The sequence below is a fragment of the Lampetra fluviatilis genome, chromosome 9 (genome assembly GCF_964198595.1).
Source record: "Lampetra fluviatilis chromosome 9, kcLamFluv1.1, whole genome shotgun sequence".
NCBI classification, from domain to species: domain Eukaryota; kingdom Metazoa; phylum Chordata; class Hyperoartia; order Petromyzontiformes; family Petromyzontidae; genus Lampetra; species Lampetra fluviatilis.
In genome coordinates, this window is record NC_136283.1 from 484,699 (window position 1) to 511,825 (window position 27,127).

A 27,127-nucleotide genomic window follows, 5' to 3' on the forward strand; every position below is an offset into this window, starting at 1 on the left:
TGAGGTTTGTGTTTAGTTTGTTCCCCCCTCCTACATGTATGTACATGTATGTACATGTATGGGTGTGTATGTACATACAAAGCACGTTGTGGGCCCGCAAACGCCTTCAAACTAAACCGGAAGTATTACATCTGACACCGTCACGTCGAAGTGCGGGGCCCCCAAAGCGCGGGGCCCGGGGCAGTCACCCCGATTCGCCGTACCCTAGGGACGGCTCTGAGTGGGGGCGAGCCTGGGGGTGAGTGTGTTGGCACAGTGGAGAACACGGGTGGTGCATCTGCCAGTCATCTCGATCAGTCAACCCATGGCGCCCTGGGTCTGTTCCGTGACCTGCCAGTGAGCCTTTGACACTTCACGTGGACTCAAGGTGTACCCAGCCTGGCACAATCGCCGTGCTGACGTCACTTCCGCTTAGTGGCGAACGGCGATTGATGTTGTGAGTGTGCTTGCTAGCAGCACTTGCCCCAACAGTCTGCATGACTATCGAGGTGACCTTGGGGTTTTCTTCTGGCGAGTGAAGGGCAGGCGGCCTGCCTGGCAAGGTAGGGGGTGGTGGTGGTGGTGGTGCAATGGTGAGCGTGCTGCTCCACGAACCCAGTGACCATATCCCCGAAATGGATCGTATTAATTATGTTAACGCCTCAAGGCAGAACGAGGGGGAGTGGGAAAGCTGTCATTCTCCCGCACCGAGAGAGCCAGAGCCAGGCGGGCTGTGTGAGATAGCAAGCAGCAGCAGGAGGCGGCTGCTGCTGCTGCTGCACAAGGGCTGTGGGCCACGAGGACACCGCTTGGCCGAGTGTGACGAGGCCCGATGTGCTGCTGAGTAGAGTCGTGCCCAGCACGCGTCCCCTGGCACATCATGGCCGAGCCAGCACGGGGCCCTCTGGATTCTGGTCCTTTTCCCCCTACTGGCTCTTTGCCGTGCCGAGTCGGAACTCGACTGCTTTACGCTGAGCTCGCAGCACATCGGAATTCTGCTCGAGGCCAATCAGACCAATAAGGGGTGGGGCGAATAACTCTCGTGTCGAGCGTCACTTCGTAGTCAAAGCGTCATCTATTTGCGTCTCGATTCGCTCATTGCGCGTGACATCGGTGAGCACGGCACGGCTTTTGCTGTGGAAAAACAACTCAACAATTTGGGCCGGCTCAGCGCATTTCCCGCATAGCGCCGTGCGTGGAGTGGAGAGGAGGGGCAGTCTCGGCCACATCACCTCGTGGACATTTCACGTCGAGAGGCGGTTGCCATTTATTTACACTGAATTGCTTTATTTGAGTTGGACCTGCTCAACTCACGGTTTTAAATATTTCATTGGCGGTTTGCGAGTGAGATTCAGCACCTAGGAGTTTTGTTTGGTTCAGGAATCTTTGGGGGTTTTATTTTTCCATGGTAGAATGTGACTACGACCAATCACCCAGAATAATAGGAGTAACAATTTGTAATGCACACTGTATTCGCTCAATCTCCAAGAGAGAGGATGACTCAGAAGCACCACAGACGAGCAGGGAAATCAGTCGCATACGGCGAGCCAGCCCCAATTGTCCAAGCTTAATCACTGTTTAAACATGTGGGGGGAAAGCGGAGCACCTGTAGAAAACCCATGGGTGCGACAGGACAACGCTATTCCCCATACAGGTGCAACAGATGAAGTCCACATTTGCAACAGAAAAATTAATTGCACGATACATCTATGCCTTAACGTCTATTTTCGCCGCAGTCACGAACCAGCACCGACCAGTGTGGTAAATAACGCACGCATGACCCGCATTGCACGCATTGACCAAAGAGTTAGTGTTCTACGTGCACAAAGCTACACTCATGGGCATGGGCATACTGCTGACATGCGTACACGTACACGAGTACACGGGCAGATGTGTGTATAGCCTCAACAAAGTGATGGTGCAAGTGCTGTTAGTGAGCAACTATTGAGATCAGCATGGTCCACAGTGCTGATGTTACCTCAATATTTCAGGTGCAAGTGTTGTTAGCGAGCACCTGTGAAGGCCGGCATGGCACAGGAGGGGGTGGGTGGCCAGCACGCCCGACCACCTTTGTCTCCCCAATGGCAATGTTTACACACCGCATCAGGTACTCATTTGAAGATGAGTTGGCCTAGGGGAGGCCCAGAATCGATTAAAACAGTCGCCACTTGTTACCGGTCTTGAGCGAGATTTGTGGATAACATGGCTGCCTCTATGGCTCGTGACTCTGGTCCAATCCCATCTATATATATAAAATCGCAAATCTGTCTGTCTGTGTGTCTGTGTGTCTGTGTGTCGCCGGACCATACGCAGTTTCATTGGACGGCGGTTGCCCCTGGCAACGGGTAGCGACGCATTCGCTGCCGGGTGGACGCCATATTTAATTCCCGTTAAAAATATGCGCACGCATTTGTGGTATAAACTCGATATACCCAGCGTTGCCCGGGGGGAAAATACATTTAAAATCTTATGAAAACTTTCAAACATTACATACCAATGAAAAAACAACTGTGTAATTACTTTTAAACCCGACGCGCCAAGAATCGATTCTCTGAATCGCGCAAAGGAATCGAAGGTTGTAGATTCCTTTAGATTCGGACGATTCCCGTTTACTATAAGTTGCTTAAAGTCGATATAAACTGCTACGAACGGGAAATATCCGGCGTTGACCGGGGCAAAAATGTAATTAAAAACTCCTGAAAAAAAAGAACAATGAAAATGAAACTCCATCATTCAAAATGTAAACCCCCAACATGCCAGGAATCGATTCTTTGAATCGCACAAAGGACTAATCGAAGGTTGTAAATTACTTTAGGATCGCGCTTCCTGTTTAATATAAGTTGCTTATAGAGTTGATATAAACTGCTACGAATGGGAAATATCCGGCGTTGACTGGGGCAAACATATAATGGTGAGGGCGGTTGTGAGTGGCGATTGTGAGTGGTGATTAGTGAGTGGTGAGGGGAGGTTGAGTGGTGAGGGTGAGTGGTGAGGGTGAGTGGTGAGGGTGAGTGGTGAGTGGTGATTGGTGAGGGTGTGATTGGTGAGGATGAGTGGTGAGGGAGAGTGGTGAGGGAGAGTGGTGAGGGTGAATGGTGAGGGTGAGTGGTGAGGGTGAGTGTTGAGGGTGAGTGGTGAGTGGTGATTGGTGAGCGTGTCATTGGTGAGCGTGTCATTGGTGAGGATGAGTGGTGAGGGAGAGTGGTGAGGGAGAGTGGTGAGGGTGAATGGTGAGGGTGAGTGGTGAGTGGTGAGGGTGAGTGTTGAGGGTGAGTGCTGAGTGCTGATTGGTGAGGGTGTGATTGGTGAGGATGAGTGCTGAGGGAGAGTGGTGAGGGAGAGTGGTGAGGGTGATTGGTGAGGGTGAGTGGTGAGTGGTGAGGGTGAGTGTTGAGGGTGAGTGGTGAGGGTGTGATTGGTGAGGATGAGTGGTGAGGGAGAGTGGTGAGGGAGAGTGGTGAGGGTGTGATTGGTGAGGATGAGTGGTGAGGGAGAGTGGTGAGGGTGAATGGTGAGGGTGAGTGGTGAGTGGTGAGGGTGTGTATATATGTAAGGTTATTAAGAAATATATTTGTCACCCGGGCAACGCCGGGTACTTATGCTAGTAAACATATACGCACACGTGGATCCACACATCCACGCACCTCCGATGAGCACGCTTGGTTACGTACGGTGCGAAAGAAGTTCAACATACAGACACACAATGACTCATATGCATATGGCGGCGGTGGAGATTTTGTGAGATTTAAATACAAGTCTCGGAGCTCAGCAACTCGGGAGGATTCAAACAAAGCCTTGTCAGTCCTTAAGCCTCCACCCCTCCCCTCCCTTCTACCCCCCGACCCCGCCCCCCGTCGCACCCCCGCCCCCTCCAGCCCGCCCAGGATTATTCTTAGGTCGACGCTGGCTGCCTCATCTGTAATTGGATACACGCCATATCTCGCCAAAATTATAAAAGAAGAGAAAGAGAAGAAATGCAGCCGTGGTTCATTGCCGGCAAATGCATCCGAGTAGTGGGTTGGTGTCCCACAGCTGCTGCATCTCCGTGCGGGCACTTCCCGGGAATTCATTACTAGACCGCAATTCGTTCACACGTCTTTTTTTGTTGCGCGAATAAAATAAATAAATAACAGCCACGCAAATGATCGCACTTAATTAATGGGGGAATTCTGCTGCCTATAACATCTTAAGCCATTTACAATGCTTTGTTACTGTTGTTGCTGCTGCTATATGCGACTTATTGTGAATATATTTCAATCACCCTAGTATATTATTCTTATCATCATCCTAATGACACTGGATATTTGTCTGTGTTGCTGCTAAACGAGAGTTGGTGACACGTGACTAGTTCTAACCATAGTGAGATGTATACTTGATGTGGTGTGCTGGGCTCTGAAATATTGCTTTCCTGCTATCCCCAATCTGGACAGGATCCAAGCTGAAATTAAGCCGCTAATCAAAGTCACGATCACGATCAATATAATTAATTCATCTGTTTGCAGCGCCGGTTTGGTATTGTGGGTCTCCTATAATGTGTGTGTGTGTTTTATTTGCCACGTTAAATCGTGTCTGCTGAGATCACGGCGCTGGATATGAAGGCGACACCAGATGTTCCCCGCTCCGCTCCGCAGCTTCGAGAAACCAGCACGGCACCGTCGCTAACGGCCACTCAGCCCGCTCCTCGCTTCCATCTCCAGCCCACTGTGTGAGGTCGCGTGCCCCCACAGACACACACACACACGCACGCCACTGGTCCACACGACTACTCACACACACACGCACGCCACTGATCCACACGACTACTCACACGCGTGCCCCCACAGACACACACACACGCATGCCACTGGTCCACACAACTACTCACACACACCTGCTACCGCTGCTAACAAACGCAATCAAGACAAACAAGACAAAGATCCTCCGCATAACCTTCAACGGACTCTATTGTGGCAAGTACTACTAGCGAGCACACGAGGGGGTGGGTGACCAACACGACGCCTGGCCACCTTTGTCTCCCCAGTGCTGATATGAAGACATCGCACCAGGAAAGCGGATAAACCTATCGGGCGCACGCTCCGCCGATACCGCGAGAAATGCACAGAGCAGACCCTTGCCACTCGCTCGCGAACGACGCGGGGTCACGCTGACACGCGTGCACGCCCCCGACAACCATGGAAGCAGGCGGTCATGAAACTTCAAGTCCGACATTCCGCTGGCACGGACAACCACCAACTCCACCACCATCGTCACCATCGCCACCGCAGCAGCAGCAGCTACATTAATTTCAAACGCTCAAGCGAAGAGCATGAAAATCGCTGCGCGAGCTGCTTACATTATATTTCATTTCGACCACGGGAGGTGGGAGGTGGTGCGGGGGATGGTGGGGGTGGGTGTCTGGATGGAAAACCATCTGCTTCCAATGCCGGCAGCATGGGCCTGGCATCGCTGCTGAGCGCCCTCTCTTCCCCAATGCCGATCGGGCCCTGAACGCGGCGCGCCGTTAGAAAGAACCGCCCCTCGTGGTCCCCGTGGCCCCCGTGGCGAGCCTCGCTCGGCCAGGCGTGGGCACCCAGGGGCTCCACGGCTGCCTCCCAGCGACGCGAAACGGAACGCCGTGGGCCCCAGCGCTCGCCGTGGGCCCCAGCGGGCCCCGTCCCCAGCGCGCCGGCGGCTTCCCTCCCGTGGCTCCTTGGGCCCAGGAAGCAGCCCCAGCGGTCTAGTGGGTTAGCGCACTGGACGCAGACTCCACTGGTCACCGATTCGATTCCATCTGCCGGCGCGGCAGTGAGGACAATGGGGCGAGTTTACGATCACCCCCCGTCTCTCACCCCACAAACGCTGCCCTCTGTCCACCCTACAGTACAAATGGGTGCGCAACAAGTAGTCGATCAGTGGTCGTGTTTGGTGTGGAGTTTGGGTATTCCCACCTTTTCCATGATGTCTGGCCATAGTGGAAGAGTAGGCCAAACTATACTTCTACCAGAGGAGTTCCTCAGAGCTCCCTCTACCCCTGGGGCCCTCAATCAGCAGTGGTGAGAACGAGCAATTGCAAGGGCTCGACTCGGGGGATTAATTTCCCAAAAAATATTTCAGGAACCCCCGCAAGCTTGCGGACCCGAACCCCCCACCGCATCGTCCCCCCCCCATCCCCCCCCCCCCCCCATAGCAGTGGTGGGTAAATGTTCCCACAGCTTCGGGTAGAATTAAGCTCTGGCCGTACATTTACCGTGGGCGCAGCGATCGGTGTGGAGCGCTCGCGTCACGGGGTCCCGTCTCTGTGGAATATCATCGCTGCCCTTTGGTGCCACCCCTCGCAGGCACTGAGCCCCCAGAGCGTCTCCGCTCTGGGCCCCCAAAGCGTCTCCGCTCTGAGCAGGCGAGGCTGTGACATTTCTGGAGAAATGGGATGTCAAATTTGGTGGTGGTGGTGGTGGTTGTCGTCCGTGTGGTAATCCATTGCGCGGCTTTGCTCGGCGCACGGAGAACTAATGCGGAGCGTTTTTCAGCGGCGTATAAGCGACTTTAAAATCACGGCGCAATATTCCTCGCGCCGTAATTGGCCGTACGAGCTCCGTAAGCTGAGACACTTAACCACGGAGCAGAATGCGCACCCGTGATCTCCACTTCCTATTCATTTTGCCGCCGCTGTATCCACTGATAAAGCACACACACACGCAGCGTCATGCGAATTCTCTATCTCACACACGCAGAGAGAGAGACTGTTGGGGCGAGGGCTGTTAAGCGAGCCCCTACTCAGTCGCCTTGATCTCCCCTGTAATGATATTTATGCACCACACACGGATAATCAGTTAAGGCTCAGTTGACTTAGAGGAGGTACAGATAACGCTCGTCAATGACGTTAGCTGTGATTGGGAATGGAACTGAGGTCGCTGGGTTCGTAGCGCAGTGTAAAGACCGCTACGCAACCATTGCACACAACCCATCAACACACACACACACTAACACTCGTGATTCCTAAAGATTAATTAATTTGCTGCCACAGCCACCTGCATAAATCCTCCCTCTATCTCCAACATTCGAACACACTACTCATCCTCGATCACAGTCACACACGCACGCACATGCACACACACGCGCGCACGCGTTATGAACCGCGGTATGCAATGTGCCTCGCATCAGGCAGCCATGCGGCACGATGAATGAAAGAAGGGATCAGTGTCAGAGTGAATGTGCTGCTTTCTCGTGACACATCCAGTCCCCCAAATCACCACCGCAAGCAACAATGTACTACCACCAGATCCACCACGAACCAACTACAGTCACCACCACCTACCACCATTGAAACCCAACCACCACTACACAACAACCACCAACCGCAACTACAGTTACAAACACAATCAGGCAACCACCACTACCACCATCGCAACCACAGTCACCAACACTGCCGCTGCTACCCCTACCACCACCACCACCACTAACACCACCACGAACACCCACCACCACCGCTGCTGTCAATGCAACACTCTCCCTCCCACCACACGCACTGTGATAACGCGTGAATCAAATAAGCCGCCACCCCCACCCCCACGATAGCGGCCGTGGTTACCCGGGACCGCGACGATCGCGGCCGAGGCAACAGAGCGAACTGCGGCTGCGCCGGGATTTATGAGACGTGGGCAGAGGCGCAGCCGCGGGCAACATCTCTTGTGCGGGGGGATTCAAGCGTCGCTCAGATGCACGGGCCAAGGCCAACAACCATCGTCCCTCCATCCCAGCATCTCTCTGCATACACCCAGACCCCCTCGTCCTCCTCCTTCTGCTGCTATTCCTACCTACCTCTCCTCCCTGTCTCCTTGTCTGCCTGGAGCTCACCTATTTGCCTCTCTAGGTGTGCACGCAAACCGGAGAACAATGTAGATTATGTTTATATTTCGGTAGCGTTACCAATGTGGATCTACTGCCATTCATTCATTAAATGGTAGTTATGGTCGTGTGGTGACGGTGGTGGTGGTTGCGTCGTGGTGGTTGGTGCCGGTGGGTGATGGGTGTTGGTGGTTGCTGGTTATAATAGTGGTGGTGGGTGGTGGTTGCGTAGTGGTGGTTGGTGGTGGTGGGCTGTAGTTGCGTGGTGGTTGAGTGAATAGAGAATAGTGGTGGTGGTTGTGGTTGAGTGAAGAGAGACTAGTGGTGGTGGTTGTGGTTGCGAGGTAGTGGTTGTGGTGGTGGTGGTGGTTGTGGTTGAGTGAAGAGAGAGTAGTGGTGGTGGTTGTGGTTGCGAGGTAGTGGTTGAGTGGTGGTGGTGGTTGTGGTTGAGTGAAGAGAGAGTAGTGGTGGTGGTGGTTGTGGTTGCGAGGTAGTGGTTGTGGTGGTGGTTGTGGTTGAGTGATCAGAGAGTAGTGGTGGTGGTGGTTGTGGTTGCGAGGTAGTGGTTGTGGTGGTGGTGGTTGTGGTTGAGTGAAGAGAGAGTAGTGGTGGTGGTTGTGGTTGCGAGGTAGTGGTTGTGGTAGTGGTGGTGGTGGTGGTTGTGGTTGAGTGAAGAGAGACTAGTGGTGGTGGTTGTGGTTGCGAGGTAGTGGTTGAGTGGTGGTGGTGGTTGTGGTTGAGTGAAGAGAGAGTAGTGGTGGTGGTGGTTGTGGTTGCGAGGTAGTGGTTGTGGTGGTGGTGGTTGAGTGAAGAGAGTGTGGCTCGCAACACGTTGGGCGTGAGAGCGTGAAAAGGAAGAGTTTTAGGCAGGCCTTGTGATCGGTGTATTAGGTGCTTTTGTAACGTTATCATAATTATATATTTTTTTTTTACTCTGCCAATCATATTGATAATGTAAACTAGATTGTATTATTCCTAAATAAACGTGTCAGCTGTATAGAATGCTAAAGTGTAACTGCGCTGTGGCGTCAAGTATCAAAGACAAACACACACGAAAGACTCAAGCGTGCCCGACGTCGACTGCTCGTGCAAGCGCTGTTGGCGAGCAGCTATTGAGGCAGGCGAGAAGCTCGGTGGGATGTCCTGAAGCATTCACCGCCTTTGTCTCCCCCGTGCTGATGTTGACACACAACGCACCAGGTACTCATTCAATGCTCAGCCGATCCAAGGGGTAGGAGGCCCAGAACGAATTCCGATATCACACACACACACAGAGGTGAGTACAAAAACAAACATTTCAGAGTGTGCCATACTGAGCGTACCATATTGCACGGCAGCCCACGAACATACGGAGCAATCCACAGTCAGAACGCGCTCGTTGCCAGCCGTTTGGGCTGATGAATCTGGTCATTGATACTCATTGAAGGTATTGCCACGTCCACCGTTGTATCTCCATGTTCAGCAACAGCCCACGCACACACACACAGAGATACGCACACACAGAGAGACACACACACAGAGAGAGACACACAGAGAGAGACACACACACAGAGACACACACATACAGAGAGACACACACACAGAGACACACACACAGAGACACACACAGAGAGAGAGACACACACAGAGAGACACACACACAGAGAGACACACACAGAGACACACACAGAGACACACACAGAGAGAAACACACACAGATAGAGACATACACAGAGAGACACACACAGAGACACACACACACAGAGAGACACACACAGAGACACACACACAGAGACACACACACAGAGAGAGAGACACACAGAGAGACACACACAGAGAGACACACACAGAGACACACACACACACAGAGACACACACACACAGAAAGAAACACACACAGATAGAGACATACACAGAGAGACACACACACACAGAGAGGTGTGTGTCCTCCGACTGTTGGGGGCTGCTCGTGCTCTTAGTGACCACCCATGAAGAAGGCCGGCACGACGCACGCGAGGGGGTTGACGTGGCCAGAATCACTCTCGGCCGCCTTTGTCTCCCCGATGCCGGTGTTTTATTGGCACACCGCACAAGAGTTCTCCTTTAAAGCTGAGTCGACCTAGGAGGCCCAGAACCGGCTCAGGTATTCGCCCAGTGGCTTTAACCGTGAGCGGGAATCGGGAATCAAACTCGGGTGCGTCGCGTAGTGTGTCAACCACTGCGCCACCGCTCCCCACCAACATAAACGCGGTCTCACACACAAACTCACTCCAGTAGCTCCACTCACCTCACAAGCGCATCCCGATCTCGCCGCTGGTGACGGTTGACTGCGTCTCTCTCCCCATCTCCTCCGTTCTTCTCCGCATCCCCCTTTATTTGCGCTCTGAAGCTGCTTCTCACCCCTCCCCTTCCTCTCTCTCTCCTTGTGGACCGCGCTTTTGTTTCTCAGTATCTGTGTGTGTCTCCGAACACTCTCTTGCGATTGTGTCTGTGTGTGTCCGTGTGTCTCGCTCTTCCCTGTGTGTGTGTCTATCCTTGTCCGCGTAATCTCACCTGCGCTGCATCCGCTCTCCGCTCTTCTCTCTCTCTCCCCCGCGCTCTCTCCGCTCGTTTCCAAACGCGGCGGCGCTCTGACATCGCGGGCTGTACCACTCGCGACGCGTCGAGTAGGGGAGGCCGGGACTGTTGTTGTGGTGCCAGGGAGCGGGGGGGGGAGTTGGCTCCGGGAGCACGAAGACACGAGGAGAGAGTGAAGATCGAGAGACGGAGAGATTGAAAGCGTACGGAGAGGAACGTCATTCGAGAGTTTGATTATTTTGACGAGAATGATGAAGATGACGACGAGCGTGATCAAGATTGATAGCCACAATTACGATCACGATTGATTTTGATAATTACGATGATGATGATGATGATTACGATTATTATTTTGTCGATGTTGAGATGATAATGAAGACGAGGATGAAAATGATGGGAATAAGACATGCTAATAATGATGACGATTATGAAGATGATAATGGCAACAATGATAACCGTTTAGCAATTGATGAAGACGATAATGATACTGCTACTAACGATAATAACGACTGATGACAATTACGATTACGACAACAAAGAAGACGATGATGGTGATGATGATGTGATGATGATGATGTTTGGTCGATTCTATTTTGGGCGAGGTTTGTGTTCTATGAAACAGGAGGGTCTCGCTCCATTCGACAACACCCGGCTGATGGCGGATAACGGATTCCTTAAAAGGCAAATGCCAAGAGGTCTCCTTGCTGCTGAAAGGTGGACATTGAAGAATCGCGAGTCAAGCGATCACTCACGGAGCCGCGAGAAATCCTCACGAAACTTCCCTTGCAGGCGACGTGTTCTGCTCTGCGATTATCGAATGCCCCCCCCGCACCCACAACGGACCCCCCAGGCACTGATCAACATGCGGTAGAGCGAGTGGCTCCCAATCAAGAGGTTGTGAGTTCAAATCCTGCTTGGGGGGAGGGGCAGGGAAGGGCGAGCTTGAGGGGGGTTGAGTCAGTCCATCATCCCTCCCTCTAGAGTAGATGGAGACGTCAACACAGTGGTTGGCCTACGGGGAGACTCCCCCCCCCCCGCACCAGGAAGGTGGAACTTCCACTACTGGCTCAGGGCTGTAATCAGGAGATGGACGCTTCCTCGGCCATCATCCCTGTGGGGTCAATAAATGCATTACCACTCCTACTCCGACCCCTGCTGCCCCTGTCCACGCTGCGGTGTCCCCGGGCAGGCCACGTGTGGTGGAGTACGTGTGGGTCCTCTCACCGCCTTCCAAAACGTCTGGCCGGCGTGGAAGAGCAGGCCAAGTCCCCTGTGGAGGAGCGAGACTCGCGTCCCTCTACAGTCGGGGCCATTGTGGCGAGACGGGCGCACGGATCCAACTGGACCCGAACATTTCGGTGACGGCAGAAGCCCACCTTCCTTTGCGTCTTACAATGCCAGAAGGCCACTCAGGCACACACGACGCTGAGGTCATCAGAGGACATTACAGAGGTGACATACAGCCCAGATCTGGCTCCCCTCAACTCTTCATCGGCTAGGCCCGTTGCAGGATGGCCGTACGTGGATAACATTTTGTTCGTCCGTACAGGATCACGCTGTGGGCAAATGTTCACGTGACGCTGATGACATCCACTTGCCGTGAGTAATTGTCGCCCTGAGTAATGGACAGATATGATATTAACACGAATTAATATCTACATTCGTGTAGCAATTCAATACAAAACTAATTTGAGACAAAACGAGGATTCGTTATTTTTTATAAATATTTAAGAGAGTCAATATACAGCTACTGGCAATCCACTGCTGGATGAAGGCAGTGTCGGTCTTGGCTGTCACTTGACCATATTTCACCACGCTGGTCAGTGTGGATTGGTGAAATGGAGGAGTGGGCGGCTAGGACCCTGTTGACATCTCACTCTCTACGGGTGAGAGCCGAGGGCGGGAATTGAACTCGGGATGGCGAGGTTCAGAACGTGGAACTCAAACCACTACGGTCCCCACCGCCGCCTGCTGAACCCCCGTGAGCTCAAACATCCCCTGAAATGAATTCAACTTTGAAACGAGAACCCTGTGAAGTTATTAAACTATAACACACTCTCCATCACAACAACGGCTCATCACGCAAGCAGAAGTCGCCAGCGGCTGCAATGTGTGAAGAGCGGCGCTTCCTGCCCCCCCCCCCCCTTGGGGCGGTGACGGGGCGCAGTGGTGGCGCCCTTCGCCGCTTGGTGCAGGGAGAGGTTCACGGCTCGAATGCCAGAGGCCGCCCTGATTATTGCTGCGGTTGTGAGCATTAACTATTAGGTAGACGCTGGAGCGTAGCACTTGTAGATCTCAAGTAAAACCCAATTTCTTTAGAACTGCTTTTTGTGTTTAGTTTACTGCCCTTCCCGCGCACCTCAGATCAGCACGCTTGGCTACGTACGGTGCAAAAAAAGTTCTACATCCGTATAAACTACTACACGCCGTCTGCTTCACTCACAGCGGACGTCATAGATCCTGTGGCGTCATTCTCAAGAGTAGGTCAATATTTTGTCAGCGACACGGTCCAAAATTTGCCAAATTTTAAAAATCACACCGCAAGTTTGCTCGATAGATATTACACACGACAATAATCACCCCCCCCCCTCCCAATTACTGCGAACACTTGGTCGAGTTTTTGTTGCTCTCGTGTTGTGTACGGAGACACGACAGCTTTATCGAGAGGCTGCGAGGAGGACTGAGTCCCGCTGGTGGTGTCTCTGTGAGTCTCTCGCTGGTGGTGTCTCTGTGAGTCTCTCGCTGGTGGTGTCTCTCTGAGGGCCTCTCCATGGCAATGCGCGCACGCCGAGTTCACGTCCAGCCGACAACTGCGGGGAGTCCAGGCAGCGCGGAGCGAGTGACCCAGGATCTCGCTCATTGCCTACTGTCCGCCTTTCCCCAGTTCCGGCCACACCTCACTCCCCTGAGCTCAGCCACGAAATCCTTCCCCATCCGCCCTTGCAATGTTCCTTTTATCCATTCCCTCTTCCCCCACCCACCCCGCCCGCCCCCACCCCTCCTTGCCAATCCCTATCTCCGAGGCAGGGCCCTCACTCACTTACAGAATATTGCATAGCCCATTGACAACACAATTGCTCACCACACTCTCCCGGCCATGACACAAGCAAAGTGAATGAAGCTGACCGTATGCTTTGCAGGGAGTTCCCTCTTCTGCGCGTGACGCATCTGTCCCATGGGTGTTGTGACACCCCGTGCCAGAAGCGCAGGCATTCTCCAGAGCAGCTACAAACACACGTCAGGGCATCTGCTTTGACAATCACGCTTTACCATCTACTGTGAAAATCGTTCGCACCACTCAAACACACACTTGTGCGTGACACGCGCATTATATCACTGTGTAACAAACAAAATGTTCCTGGGTAGTAAGTGTTATTTCCTAGTTGCTTAATGCCTCAAAGTACATAAAATGGCTGTTATTCCTCACAAACTTTGCTTTTGTGACCAGGACAATTATATTTTGAAATTTACCTATTTTCAGTGAGAAAACGTGGTCACAAAAGCAAAGTTTGTGGGGAATAATAGCCATTTTCTATACTTGTGAGCCATAAGCAATTAGAAACAAACACTTACTACCAATCAACAAAAATCGTGTTCCATCGTGAATTATCAGCGAGCTCCGAAGTAAAACATTCTCTGTACAAGCTTTGATTTTCTTCAGATCCTCTAGTTGTTGTTCCCCTCAGCGGAGACGCGTCACCACGCCACGCTGCTCTCCCACGGCCACGTCACAAACACTTCGCCACCATCTTGGAAATGCCCACAATGCTTTGCTTGCCTGTGCTGTCACTTTGCCACAGAAGTTGACAGCTGTTAACTCTGACATCAGCTGTCAATGGTTAAATGAGGGGAGGGACAGTGACATCACGGTTATTGGCACTGCGATATGGACCAGCTACCCGGTCACGGCTGCCATCAGTGACGAGTGATATCGCGACATCTACACCAGTTTCTTCAGCGATGGTGAGTTGTGGAGGGGGGCTGTCAGACAACCCCCACCGCTGACAAGCCCTCCAATATTGCAGTGTATTGACAAAAGTTCTGCAAATAATTAATCAATCAAGTCATTAATAAACAATTTAATTCTAGATTTGAAGCTTTCGTGACTGCAAGGATTCATATTCTTAGGTTTTTTCGGTAAAGTCACGTAGGTAAAACATCAAAATTTATAATAATAAAATAAAATAAAGATCACGACTTTACCGAAAAACCAAAGAGTAATTTAATTAATGTATTTATCGACCGATCCATTATTATATTATTATTATTATAAACTCATCGCAACTGAACGGGACGCATAGCGGCAACTCGTTTAGAAAACCCCGCGCAGAATTCTCTTCCCCTGTCGTAGTTAACGACTCGCGTGTTTCTGTGTGTTGTTGTTGCTGCTGCTCCCCTCCCCAAGTGAACAACTCACACACGCAGCCCTCGCACTTCATCTTCAAAGCCGGCGATTCACTCCGACTATCTCCGGCGAGCAGCGAGCGTCAAATTAAGCCACATCGCTACGCCTCAGAGGCTTAGGGGGTCATAATGGGTTCCGGATTACTTACTTAGCGCGTTCGTTGAAGGGAAACAAATTGGGCTCGGATATGGAAAAAAACGTAGCATATTTTCTGGTGGCTCTAATCAGCCGCCACTGCTGCCCGCGTCTGTGTTTGTGCGCGGATTAGATTGTGGAAATGGAACCGGTGAGTGAATGCGTGAGCGAATCGACGCCGGGCGCGGTAGGCTGGCGGCACGCATGTCTGCCGTGGGCTTTGTGTGGATGGATGGCGAGGGCTGGGGGGTCACGTGGAGACTTGTGTCGTGAAAGTCCGGGGGGAAAGCCACCAAGCCGGTGCTACGAGGTGAATAGTCGGATGGGAAGTTTAGCGGCGTGTGATCGTGAACCCGTGCGCACGGAGCTGTCTGTGCTACATCCTCTTGGCTACGCGTGCTCGGATTTATCCGTTACTCTCTCGCAAAGAAATACAATACGACTAATTTGCCAAATTCCCCATATATTGTAGAATACCTTTAAACAGACGTGTCGAGAATCAGCGAGACTTTCATGGAAACCCAAATGACATCCCCGTGCCATTTGGTTTGTGTGTCTCCCTTTCTCACGGCGACGATGTCACCGTTACCTATGACGAGATTGTACTGAATGGTGCCCGTCTCGTGGTGATCTTACAAGCCAAGCAGTATGGTGCCTGGCTAGTGCTTGACTGGGCGACCTGCACAGGGCTTGCCAGGTGCTGTAGGCGAGGAGGGGGGGGGGGCTTCGAGGTGTGGTTTCTCCGGGTTCTCTGGTATCCTGCCACGCGAAGTGAAACTCTCATGATTGTGATTGGCCAAGCAAGTGATGTTACAGGACCCTCTTGAACAAAGAGTTGTGGGACTCCGTGATGCGTTCCCGGATAAACGACCGGCATGATAGCTATAACATAAAAATAATACAATACCACATTCACGATTTAGAATTACTTATTGAAAGAACAATATAATAGACTTGCGTTTCGGGCAACGGCCCTCCTGCAGGGCAGGTATCTAATATATGTGCAGAATAAATAATGCTGAAGGTATGCGACTGGACCAGAGTGTAATGGATAGTGGCAGCAGAGCAATGGATGTAAACAGAGATAGCGAGATTGGGAGGGAGGTAAATAGAGAAGAGATCAAGGGCTGCCTGTGGTACAGCAGTGTCACCATTACACCAGACACCTGAAACACACGGCACAACAACACATACAGACAACCCTTCAGAGACTGTTGGGGCGAGCGCTGTGAGCGAGCACCTATTAAGGACTAGGGTAGGGTACACGAGGGGGTGGTCTGGCCATCATCACGCTCGATTGCCTGTGTTTCACCCATGATGGTATTTAATATATTTACAACTGAGTCGATCTAAGAGAGGTAGAGTTCTAGTTCAAATATTTGTTTAGTATGGGAACGGGAATCAAACTCATATATCCAGGTTTGAAGAACAGTCGGCTAACCACTGCGCCACCACTCCATCCATACACAAGTTGTCGGTCGTGCAGATCAATGTTTGACCTCACTTGACCATATTTCACCACGCTAATTCTAGATTTGAAGCTTTCGTGACTGCAAGGATTCATATTCCTAGGTTTTTTCGGTAAAGTCACGTAGGTAAAAAAATTAAATTTAAATTAATAAAAGTAAAATAAAAAATAAAAAATCACGACGTTTCGGAGGCAACACAAGCTTCAGTCTTCAGGTGGAACCGTCACAGCACGATTGCTGTATCAAGTGAGAGAAATTCCAATAAAACAGTCCTTGTATATATACTGGTTGAGGGTGGGAGGAGCCAAGGTAGGCCCTGGATATTATTATTGTGAGGTTCGGTGCGGCTGAAGCACGCTGCTAGGAATGAGCCTTTGTTGTGTAGACTCGTTGAACTGGGAGGTTCCAAGAGTTGTTAAGGTGCGGCTGATGTAAAGGTGCAGCTGCTGTGAATGGGACTGAGCCTTTGTTATGTAGATGAAACAGCACTTTGCTACGTTGCTGGGATTAATTCTAGATTTGCCAAATATGTGTGGTAAAACTTAAAGTAGGAAAACCAGTGTGTGAAAAAAAGAAGAAGAAACTATACGGTAACTGAAGAATAGTACCTTTCAAATAAGATGGTCCAAATATGTGTAATTAAATCTTTTTTGCATGGTTAATAACATCTATCCAATGATTACTAAGTTTGTACCCATCATCACGGTTGAAATTATGTCTGTGTTTGTATATTTGGATGGCTTCGTGTACAAACCTTTGATGGTAGCCAGTCGGCTTGCAAACTAGTGACACCATGCTGCACGTGGTGACACCCTGCTGCACGTGGTGACACCCTGCTGCACGTGGTGACACCATGCTGCACGTGGTGACACCCTGCTGCAGGTAGTGACACTCTGCTGCACGTGGTGACACTCTGCTGCACGTGGTGACACCATGCTGCACGTGGTGACACCATGCTGCACGTGGTGACACCCTGCTGCACGTGGTGACACCCTGCTACACGTGGTGACACCCTGCTGCACGTGGTGACACCATGCTGCACGTGGTGACACTCTGCTGCAGGTAGTGACACCCTGCTGCACGTGGTGACACCCTGCTGCACGTGGTGACACCATGCTGCACGTGGTGACACCCTGCTGCACGTGGTGACACCCTGCTGCAGGTAGTGACACCCTGCTGCACGTGGTGACACCCTGCTGCACGTGGTGACACCCTGCTGCACGTGGTGACACTCTGCTGCACGTGGTGACACCCTGCTGCACGTGGTGACACCCTGCTGCACGTGGTGACACCCTGCTGCACGTGGTGACACCCTGCTGCAAGTGGTGACACCCTGCTGCAGGTAGTGACACCCTGCTGCACGTGGTGACACCCTGCTGCACGTGGTGACACCCTGCTGCACGTGGTGACACCCTGCTGCACGTAGTGACACCCTGCTGCACGTGGTGACACCCTGCTGCACGTGGTGACACTCTGCGGCACGTGGTGACACCCTGCTGCACGTGGTGACACCCTGCTGCACGTGGTGACACTCTGCTGCACGTGGTGACACCCTGCTGCACGTGGTGACACCCTGCTGCAGATAGTGACACTCTGCTGCACGTGGTGACACCCTGCTGCACGTGGTGACACCCTGCTGCACGTGGTGACACCCTGCTGCACGTGGTGACACCCTGCTGCAGATAGTGACACTCTGCTGCACGTGGTGACACCCTGCTGCACGTGGTGACACCCTGCTGCACGTGGTGACACCCTGCTGCAGATAGTGACACTCTGCTGCACGTGGTGACACCCTGCTGCACGTGGTGACACTCTGCTGCACGTGGTGACACCCTGCTGCACGTGGTGACACCCTGCTGCAGATAGTGACACCCTGCTGCACGTGGTGACACCCTGCTGCACGTGGTGACACTCTGCTGCACGTGGTGACACCCTGCTGCACGTGGTGACACCCTGCTGCACGTGGTGACACTCTGCGGCACGTGGTGACACCCTGCTGCACGTGGTGACACCCTGCTGCACGTGGTGACACCCTGCTGCACGTGGTGACACCCTGCTGCACGTGGTGACACCCTGCTGCACGTGGTGACACCCTGCTGCACGTGGTGACACCCTGCTGCACGTGGTGACACCCTGCTGCAGATAGTGACACCCTGCTGCACGTAGTGACACCCTGCTGCACGTGGTGACACCCTGCTGCAGATAGTGACACCCTGCTGCACGTGGTGACACCCTGCTGCACGTAGTGACACTCTGCTGCACGTAGTGACACCCTGCTGCACGTGGTGACACCCTGCTGCAGATAGTGACACCCTGCTGCACGTAGTGACACCCTGCTGCACGTGGTGACACCCTGCTGCAGATAGTGACACCCTGCTGCACGTAGTGACACTCTGCTGCACGTGGTGACACCCTGCTGCACGTGGTGACACCCTGCTGCAGATAGTGACACCCTGCTGCACGTAGTGACACTCTGCTGCACGTGGTGACACCCTGCTGCACGTGGTGACACCCTGCTGCAGATAGTGACACCCTGCTGCACGTGGTGACACTCTGCTGCACGTGGTGACACCCTGCTGCACGTGGTGACACCCTGCTGCACGTGGTGACACTCTGCTGCACGTGGTGACACCCTGCTGCACGTGGGACCGCCTGCTGCAGGTAGTGACACCCTGCTGCAGGTAGTGACACCCTGCTGCACGTGGTGACACCCTGCTGCACGTGGTAACACCCTGCTGCAGGTAGTGACACCCTGCTGCACGTGGCGGCACCAGGAGGGGGGCGAGTTGAGATCGTGGAAGGCGGGGAAGGTCACAGCGACGAGGATGAGCCCCCGGCAGAGTTCACTCGACTTGCCCAGCAGATGCTGCTGCCGCTTGCTGCGCCACACTCGGAGCATCTCCAGATGCAGCCCCCCACTCCTCCTCACCCCCCTTACGCCTCACCCGCCCCCTCCCCCCCACTTCCAAATGGCATGGAAGTGACATTGGTCATTGTTGTCACCATTTTGTGATTTTTACAAAACATTCGTCCTTGAAATCATCTTCATTATTATAATCGTCATAATTAGTTTGGGCCATAGCTTGTTTGTGTGACGCACAAGATATTGTGATAAACATGTGAATATAATAATGTTGAACTTGTAACGCGCACAGTATTCGCTCGCTCTCGTAGACAGAGAACGACTCAGAGGCGCGATGACCCACAGACAATCGGGAAGGCAGCCACGTGATGGACCGGCACCAACAATTGCCCAAGCTCTGCGCTCCTATATACATTCAGGTATTTTCGGCCAATTAATGAGTGCTTACATGTGAGAGGAAACCGGAGCGCCGGGAGAAAAGCCACGCGTGCGAGGGGGAAACACTATATCCCATAGAGACAGCAAAGCGATCGAGTGTGCAGAAGGTGAAACTGGACCGGGCCCAGATGCCGGGCTACTTAAGAGGTGGACAGAGTGCGTCCCCCGCCCCCCTCCTCCCGTTTCATGTATTGCACAAGGGTACCTGCTCGCCACGCTATGCCACTGATCATCGTCGTATGTTCATCGCTGCTATCCAATCATTTGTGCTTTTAGTTGTTGGACGCTTTGTGTTACAGGCTGTTGGGAATGTGTTCAGCATGTGCTTATTGGATGCTTATGAGCTTAGCAGATTTCACAATCATCATCACAGGCATTCTCGAATTTATAATGATCACCCTCTAACACCGACAACATCATCATCAACACCATAAATACCATAATCGTGATTAATATCATCTTCGCCGTCATTGCCACTGCCACCATATCATCACAGGTTCTAAGCTGCTATATCATCACTCGTGCTATTAGTTGGTTTCTGCTGTTCGTTATAAGCTGTTGGGAATGTGCTAAGCACCTGCTTAGCAGATGCTTCATTGCTTAGCAGATTAAAACATAATCATCATCATCATCATCGAAATGGTCATTATCATCAGTGACACCACCACCACTTTAATCGTCAGTATTATCATCATCACAATGACAAAGATCCGCCGTGCAGCCTAGACATACGCTATATACACACTTCACGAATACAAAGACGCAATCCCCATATAGCCTTAACCGACTGTTGGCGAGCACCTATGAAGGCCCGAACGGGACACGAAGGGGTTAGGTGGCCAGCACCATGCCCTACCGCCTTTGTCTCCCTAGTGAGCAACAGGTGCTCATTTGAGGCTGAGTCGAACTCGTGGAGGCCCAGGACCGGTTCAGATAATCGTCACTGGTGTTGGTGGCCGTGAGCGGAATCGAACTCGGGTGGCGGGGTTCGTCGTGCAGCGCGCTACCGGCTACACCACCACCACCCACACCATCACTACCACCACGCACACCATCACCCACACCATCACTACCACCACGCACACCACCACCCACACCATCACTACCACCACGCACACCATCACCCACACCATCACTACCACCACGCACACCATCACTACCTCCACCCACACCACCACCACCCACACCATCACCCACACCATCACTACCACCACCACCACGCACACCATCACCCACACCATCACTACCACCACCCACACCATCACTACCACCACCACCATCCCTACCTCCACCCACACCACCACCACCCACACCATCACCACCACTACCATCACCACCACCACCCACACCATCACCACCACTACCACCATCACCATCACTACCACCACCCACACCATCACCACCACTACCACCACCCACACCATCACCACCACTACCACCACCACCACCCACACCACTACTACCACCACCCACACCATCACCACCACTACCACCACCCACACTATCACCACCACCCACACCACCACTACCACCACCCACACCACCACCCACACCACCACTACCACCACCCACACCATCACCCACACCATCACTACCACCACCCACACCATCACTACCACCACCCACTCCATCACTACCACCACCATCACTACCTCCACCCACACCACCACCACCACCACTACCACCACCCACACCATCACCACCACTACCACCACCACCACCCACACCACTACTACCACCACCCACACCATCACCACCACTACCACCACCCACACTATCACCACCACCCACACCACCACTACCACCACCCACACCATCACCCACACCATCACTTCCACCACCCACACCATCACTACCACCACCCACTCCATCACTACCACCACCATCACTACCTCCACCCACACCACCACCACCTACACCATCACCACCACCACCACCACACCATCACCACCACTACTACCATCACCACCACTACCACCACCCACACCACCACTACCACCACCCACACCACCACTACCACCACCACCACTACCACCACCAACACTATCACCACCACCCACACTATCACCACCAGCCACACTATCACCACCACCCACACTACCACCACCACCCACACCACCACTACCACTACCACCACCCACACCATCACCACCACTACCACCACCCACACCACTTCCACCACCCACACCACCACCCACACCACCACTACCACCACCCACACCATCACTACCACCACCCACACCACCACTACCACCACTACCACCACCCACACCATCACCACCACCACCCACACCACCACTACCACCACTACCACCACCACCACCCACACCACTACTACCACCACCCACACCATCACCACCACTACCACCACCCACACTATCACCACCACCCACACCACCACTACCACCACCCACACCACCACCCACACCACCACTACCACCACCCACACCATCACCCACACCATCACTACCACCACCCACACCATCACTACCACCACCCACTCCATCACTACCACCACCATCACTACCTCCACCCACACCACCACCACCACCACTACCACCACCCACACCATCACCACCACTACCACCACCACCACCCACACCACTACTACCACCACCCACACCATCACCACCACTACCACCACCCACACTATCACCACCACCCACACCACCACTACCACCACCCACACCATCACCCACACCATCACTTCCACCACCCACACCATCACTACCACCACCCACTCCATCACTACCACCACCATCACTACCTCCACCCACACCACCACCACCTACACCATCACCACCACCACCACCACACCATCACCACCACTACTACCATCACCACCACTACCACCACCCACACCACCACTACCACCACCCACACCACCACTACCACCACCACCACTACCACCACCAACACTATCACCACCACCCACACTATCACCACCAGCCACACTATCACCACCACCCACACTACCACCACCACCCACACCACCACTACCACTACCACCACCCACACCATCACCACCACTACCACCACCCACACCACTTCCACCACCCACACCACCACCCACACCACCACTACCACCACCCACACCATCACTACCACCACCCACACCACCACTACCACCACTTCCACCACCCACACCATCACCACCACCACCCACACCACCACTACCACCACTACCACACCATCACCACCACTACCACCACTACCACCACCCACACCACCACTACCACCACCCACACCATCACTACCACCACCCACACCATCACTACCACCACCCACACCACCACTACCACCACCCACACCACCACTATCACCACCCACACCACCACTACCACCATCCACACCACCACTACCACCACCCACACCATCACTACCACCACCCACACCATCACTACCACCACCCACACCACCACTACCACCACCCACACCATCACTACCACCACCCACACCATCACTACCACCACCCACACCATCACTACCACCACCCACACCATCACTACCACCACCCACACCACCACTACCACCACCACTACCACCACCACCTCCACCCACACCATCACCACCACCACCACACCATCACTACCACCACCCACACCACCACTAACACCATCACTACCACCACCCATACCACCACTACCACCACCCACACTGTCACTACCACCACCATCATCACATTTCTGGGAACTCAAATCGAGGGACAACTACTTTTCACAAAAAAGACAACATTACAACGTAATAAGAATTTTTTTTTAATCTGTCACCTCCTTTGAAAGTGCTTCAATTCAGCAGGATTCTGCGCGTAACGCGCCGCTGGCTCCGCCTGTTATTCGCGGCGTCATTCCACGCCGCGTGTTTCCCCTTTTGTGTCTCCTACTCAGCCGCACAGCTGCTGGCGGGAGAAGACAAAACAACAATCTACGAGTCCCTAATTTACAATCTGATTGCTTAACAACACAAAAACCTCACACGCACCGCGAAATGTATATACGACCATCATGTGCCGCGTAAAACCCCAATAAATTACCGACTTAATTTAAAAAACGGTTACATAAAGAAATTAATTTCCACGAAATTCTAAACAGGCCTAATTTAGAGTCCAATTTGGAGCTGTCTGTGGTCGCCGTGTATCCGCGCCGGGCTGCGGGCGGCCGCAGGTCTGGGTGAACGTGACGGTGAACGTCACGGTGAACGTGGCGGTGAACGTGGCGGTGGACGTGACGGTGGACGTGACGGTGAACGTGACGGTGAACGTGACGGTGAACGCGACGGTGAACGCGACGGTGAACGCGACGGTGAACGCGACGGTGAACGCGACGGTGAACGTGAAGGCATCATTAAGAGCTGGACTCTATCTCATTTTGTTACACACAAGCATTAACATGTGGCAATTAAGCGAGCTAAATGGGCACATACAGCATTTAAGGGGACCCACAATGACTGCTCATTAACGGATTCCATCAGTCTGTGGCATAAGTCCGAGTGAGGACCATGTACTTAACACTATTAACTCTCTCTGTGTGTAGGTGGGGGGGAGATTTATTTTCAAAGCTTACAGGAGCGCGACAGTGCGGTCATTTTCAACGTTTGTCAGATTTCACATCTGCCCGTGATTTGTGCACACACACACGGAACACAGAGAAGAACAATCCTGCGTATGTATGGATTCTGAAAGGCTTCTCCCGGAAACATGCGGTTGTCTTCGGAAGATATAAGCAGGGCCGTGACATCGAGGCGGGTCCTTCGTCGCTGTTTTGTTGTTGTTGTTGTTTTGTTGTTGTTGTTTTGTTGTTGTTGTTGAGTTTCCAAGTTTTGAGCAAAGCGCCACGGATGAGATGCGGCGTCACAGACGCTGACGCCGGCGCGGAATCACGCACTCGGGGAACGTCGCTTCACCGCCTCCTGCTCCCCCCCCCCCCCCCCCGTGAGTGGAGCCTCCTGCTCCCCCCCCCCCCCCCACGTGAGTGGAGCCTCCTGCTCCCCCCCCCCACGTGAGTGGAGCCTCCTGCTCCCCCCCCCCCCCCACGTGAGTGGAGCCTCCTGCTCCCCCCCCCCACGTGAGTGGAGCCTCCTGCTCCCCCCCCCACGTGAGTGGAGCCTCCTGCTCCCCCCCCCACGTGAGTGGAGCCTCCTGCTCCCCCCCCCACGTGAGTGGAGCCTCCTGCTCCCCCCCCCCCCCACGTGAGTGGAGCCTCCTGCGGGTGGACGGCAAGGGGCGCGTGTCCCACGGCGCTCTTCACGAGGCGGCAGCGCGACACGCCGAGGGGAGTGCTGTGGGGACGCGCGGGGAGGCTTCGCCCCCGACTCGTGTCAACGACTCGCTGCACGGTGTCTCTCCTCGTCGTGAATCTGGGCCTGTCACAGTCCTCTGGTAGAGACGTCGTTACTTACCTGTCGGTCAATTTGGCCAGCTAAATAAAAAGATTAAGTCTCTGATAGCGACGCAACTCAACAATAACTTGGCATGGTTCATGCTGGCTGTTACTTACGAGAGCTGTTTATCCTGCGCCCCCTGGTCACGGCAGGGCCGACGAGGTGGACTACGAACAGACACACCGACAGGAGGGACAGACGGACAGAGCTCATGCAATATACGCTTTAAATGTTAGTTGGAAAGCGTTAAAATAACACATTATAAAGCAGCATTTAAATTACACCAATAATAACAAATCGTAATACTTTGACTTTAAAATTTATTTGAGCCCAGTATGAATGGGTTTAGCGCAAGCCGGCTGACGATCGGTCTTGTCTGGATTTACCCACGAGGATATCTGCACTAAAATGCAGGAATTGGCGCTCGAGTCTGCAGAGCCGCAACCTGTGCTTTCCACAATTAAACGAATGCATCCATCATCTGCGCCTGGCGTGTGTGTGTGGAATGTGATTATTGTGCCCCCCATCACCGAGCGAACTCCACGAGCCAGGGTGGACTCAGCCACGATGTTAGCATCTCCGATGGGCTACCACTTGGGCTGCAAATTAGAAGACTTTACTCGGGAGGAACTCTTAATTAGCCACCCTCCCACCGAGGACTCGGCAGCTTTGACTAATACATTGAAATGTATTAACTGTTTCAGCACGTTCATTAAAAACAATAAAGCGCCGTTACATATAATTATTATGAATATGTGCAGGCCTTTAATACAATCATCTGTATATGTTCCTCCCAAGTAACGTTTGGAAGACACAGAGCGTGATGGACGGGCACTTGATATTATCTAGATAAGAGCGCAGCATAGAAAGTGGACTCATCGCCATCTGTTTCCATCTGTACAGGGAGAGCCTTGCCCCCTTGTGCTCCGCGTTTCTCCCACTTTATATAAACGCATCGATTGACCGAAACATCTTACATATAGAGGACAGCAGAACTTGGGTATTTGTTGGTGCTGGCTCACTGCCTGGCTGTTGTCTTCCTGCTCATCTGTTGTTGTTCCTCCTCGCGCCTCGGAATCGCTCGCTTTCTCCTCGAGAGCGGGGAGCGAATGCGGTGCAGCGGCGGCAGCAGCGCGTTACAAGTTGATATGATTAGGATTATTATTCTAATCATGCCGAAGTTCCTGAAGAAGCTCCCAGCACGTGCAACGATTCTCAAAGACACAGTCGTGATGCACTGCGAGATTTTTCCTGATAAACAGATAATAGCAACAGTCATAATAAACGTTTTTGGGTTAGATCGCGTTATTTATAAATGTGTCGTAACCCTCCACCACCCGACACGGCCAATCAGAAAAAAAGTGTCACGTTGACAAAAGACAAATAGTTCACTACTTTAGCCCACCGGTGTGTTGAAGCGTGAAACCACAACATTTACAATTTTTTAGTACGACGTTTCCGCTGGTAATTGCATCCAGCATCATCAGGCAATTCGTCAACGTGATACTTTTTTGCTGATTGGCCATGTCGGATGGTAGAGGGTTACCACACAATTTATAAATAACGCGATATAACCTAAAAACGTTTATTATGAATAATATTGGTCGCGATAGCCTACGTATTAAATAGCAACATTATTATATTATTTGACACCCCTGCCTTCCCTTCTCTCCATGAAGTTGTTAAATTTACCAATCATCGAAATCATTATAAATGCAACCCATATTCTTTCTCCCCGCACCTCCGATTACCACGATTGTCTACGTGCGGTGTGAAATAAGTGCAACATACACACAACAGCGAGTCTCCGAAGATCCTCAGTGTTGAAGCCTGGCTCGTACTTTGATGAGTGACCACCGCCGGTGCTTGCCAGGAGATGTAGGCATGGGGCCGACAGGCATGGCCAGAAGATGGTCGCACAGCAACGAGTGCGGCGGGTAGACACAGATGCATCCGGTCCACTCAATAGATTGGGTCTAGGGATGGAATTAATCAGTGCCTGGGGTTTCTGGCTTCCATCGCTTGCACCAGGGCCAATGTCAACAGCGCTTCGCAACTGTAATGACATTCGTATTGTTC

General features: G+C 52.7%; 1 protein-coding gene and 1 long non-coding RNA gene across 6 annotated transcripts in view; both read right to left on the bottom strand.

Moving 5' to 3' along the window:
• LOC144934084 (bifunctional heparan sulfate N-deacetylase/N-sulfotransferase 2-like) overlaps window positions 1–10,426 on the bottom strand; it is a 171,751-nt gene extending 161,325 nt beyond the window's left edge. For 3 of the 5 annotated variants that reach the window (XM_078859458.1, XM_078859457.1, XM_078859461.1), the window contains exon 1: window positions 10,070–10,426. The gene's annotated coding sequence lies outside the window, so the exon portion shown is untranslated. The remainder of the gene's footprint in view (window positions 1–10,069) is intronic. The other 2 variants (XM_078859459.1, XM_078859460.1) reach the window with 2 other exon arrangements.
• Window positions 10,427–23,531: 13,105 nt separating this feature from the next.
• LOC144934033 (uncharacterized) lies at window positions 23,532–26,242 on the bottom strand. The gene is made up of 3 exons (XR_013637125.1): window positions 26,026–26,242; window positions 25,165–25,215; window positions 23,532–23,564 (listed from the first exon to the last, which is right to left on the bottom strand). It is a non-coding gene; the product is annotated as an uncharacterized LOC144934033 (long non-coding RNA).
• Between the last annotated feature and the right edge of the window lie 885 nt (window positions 26,243–27,127).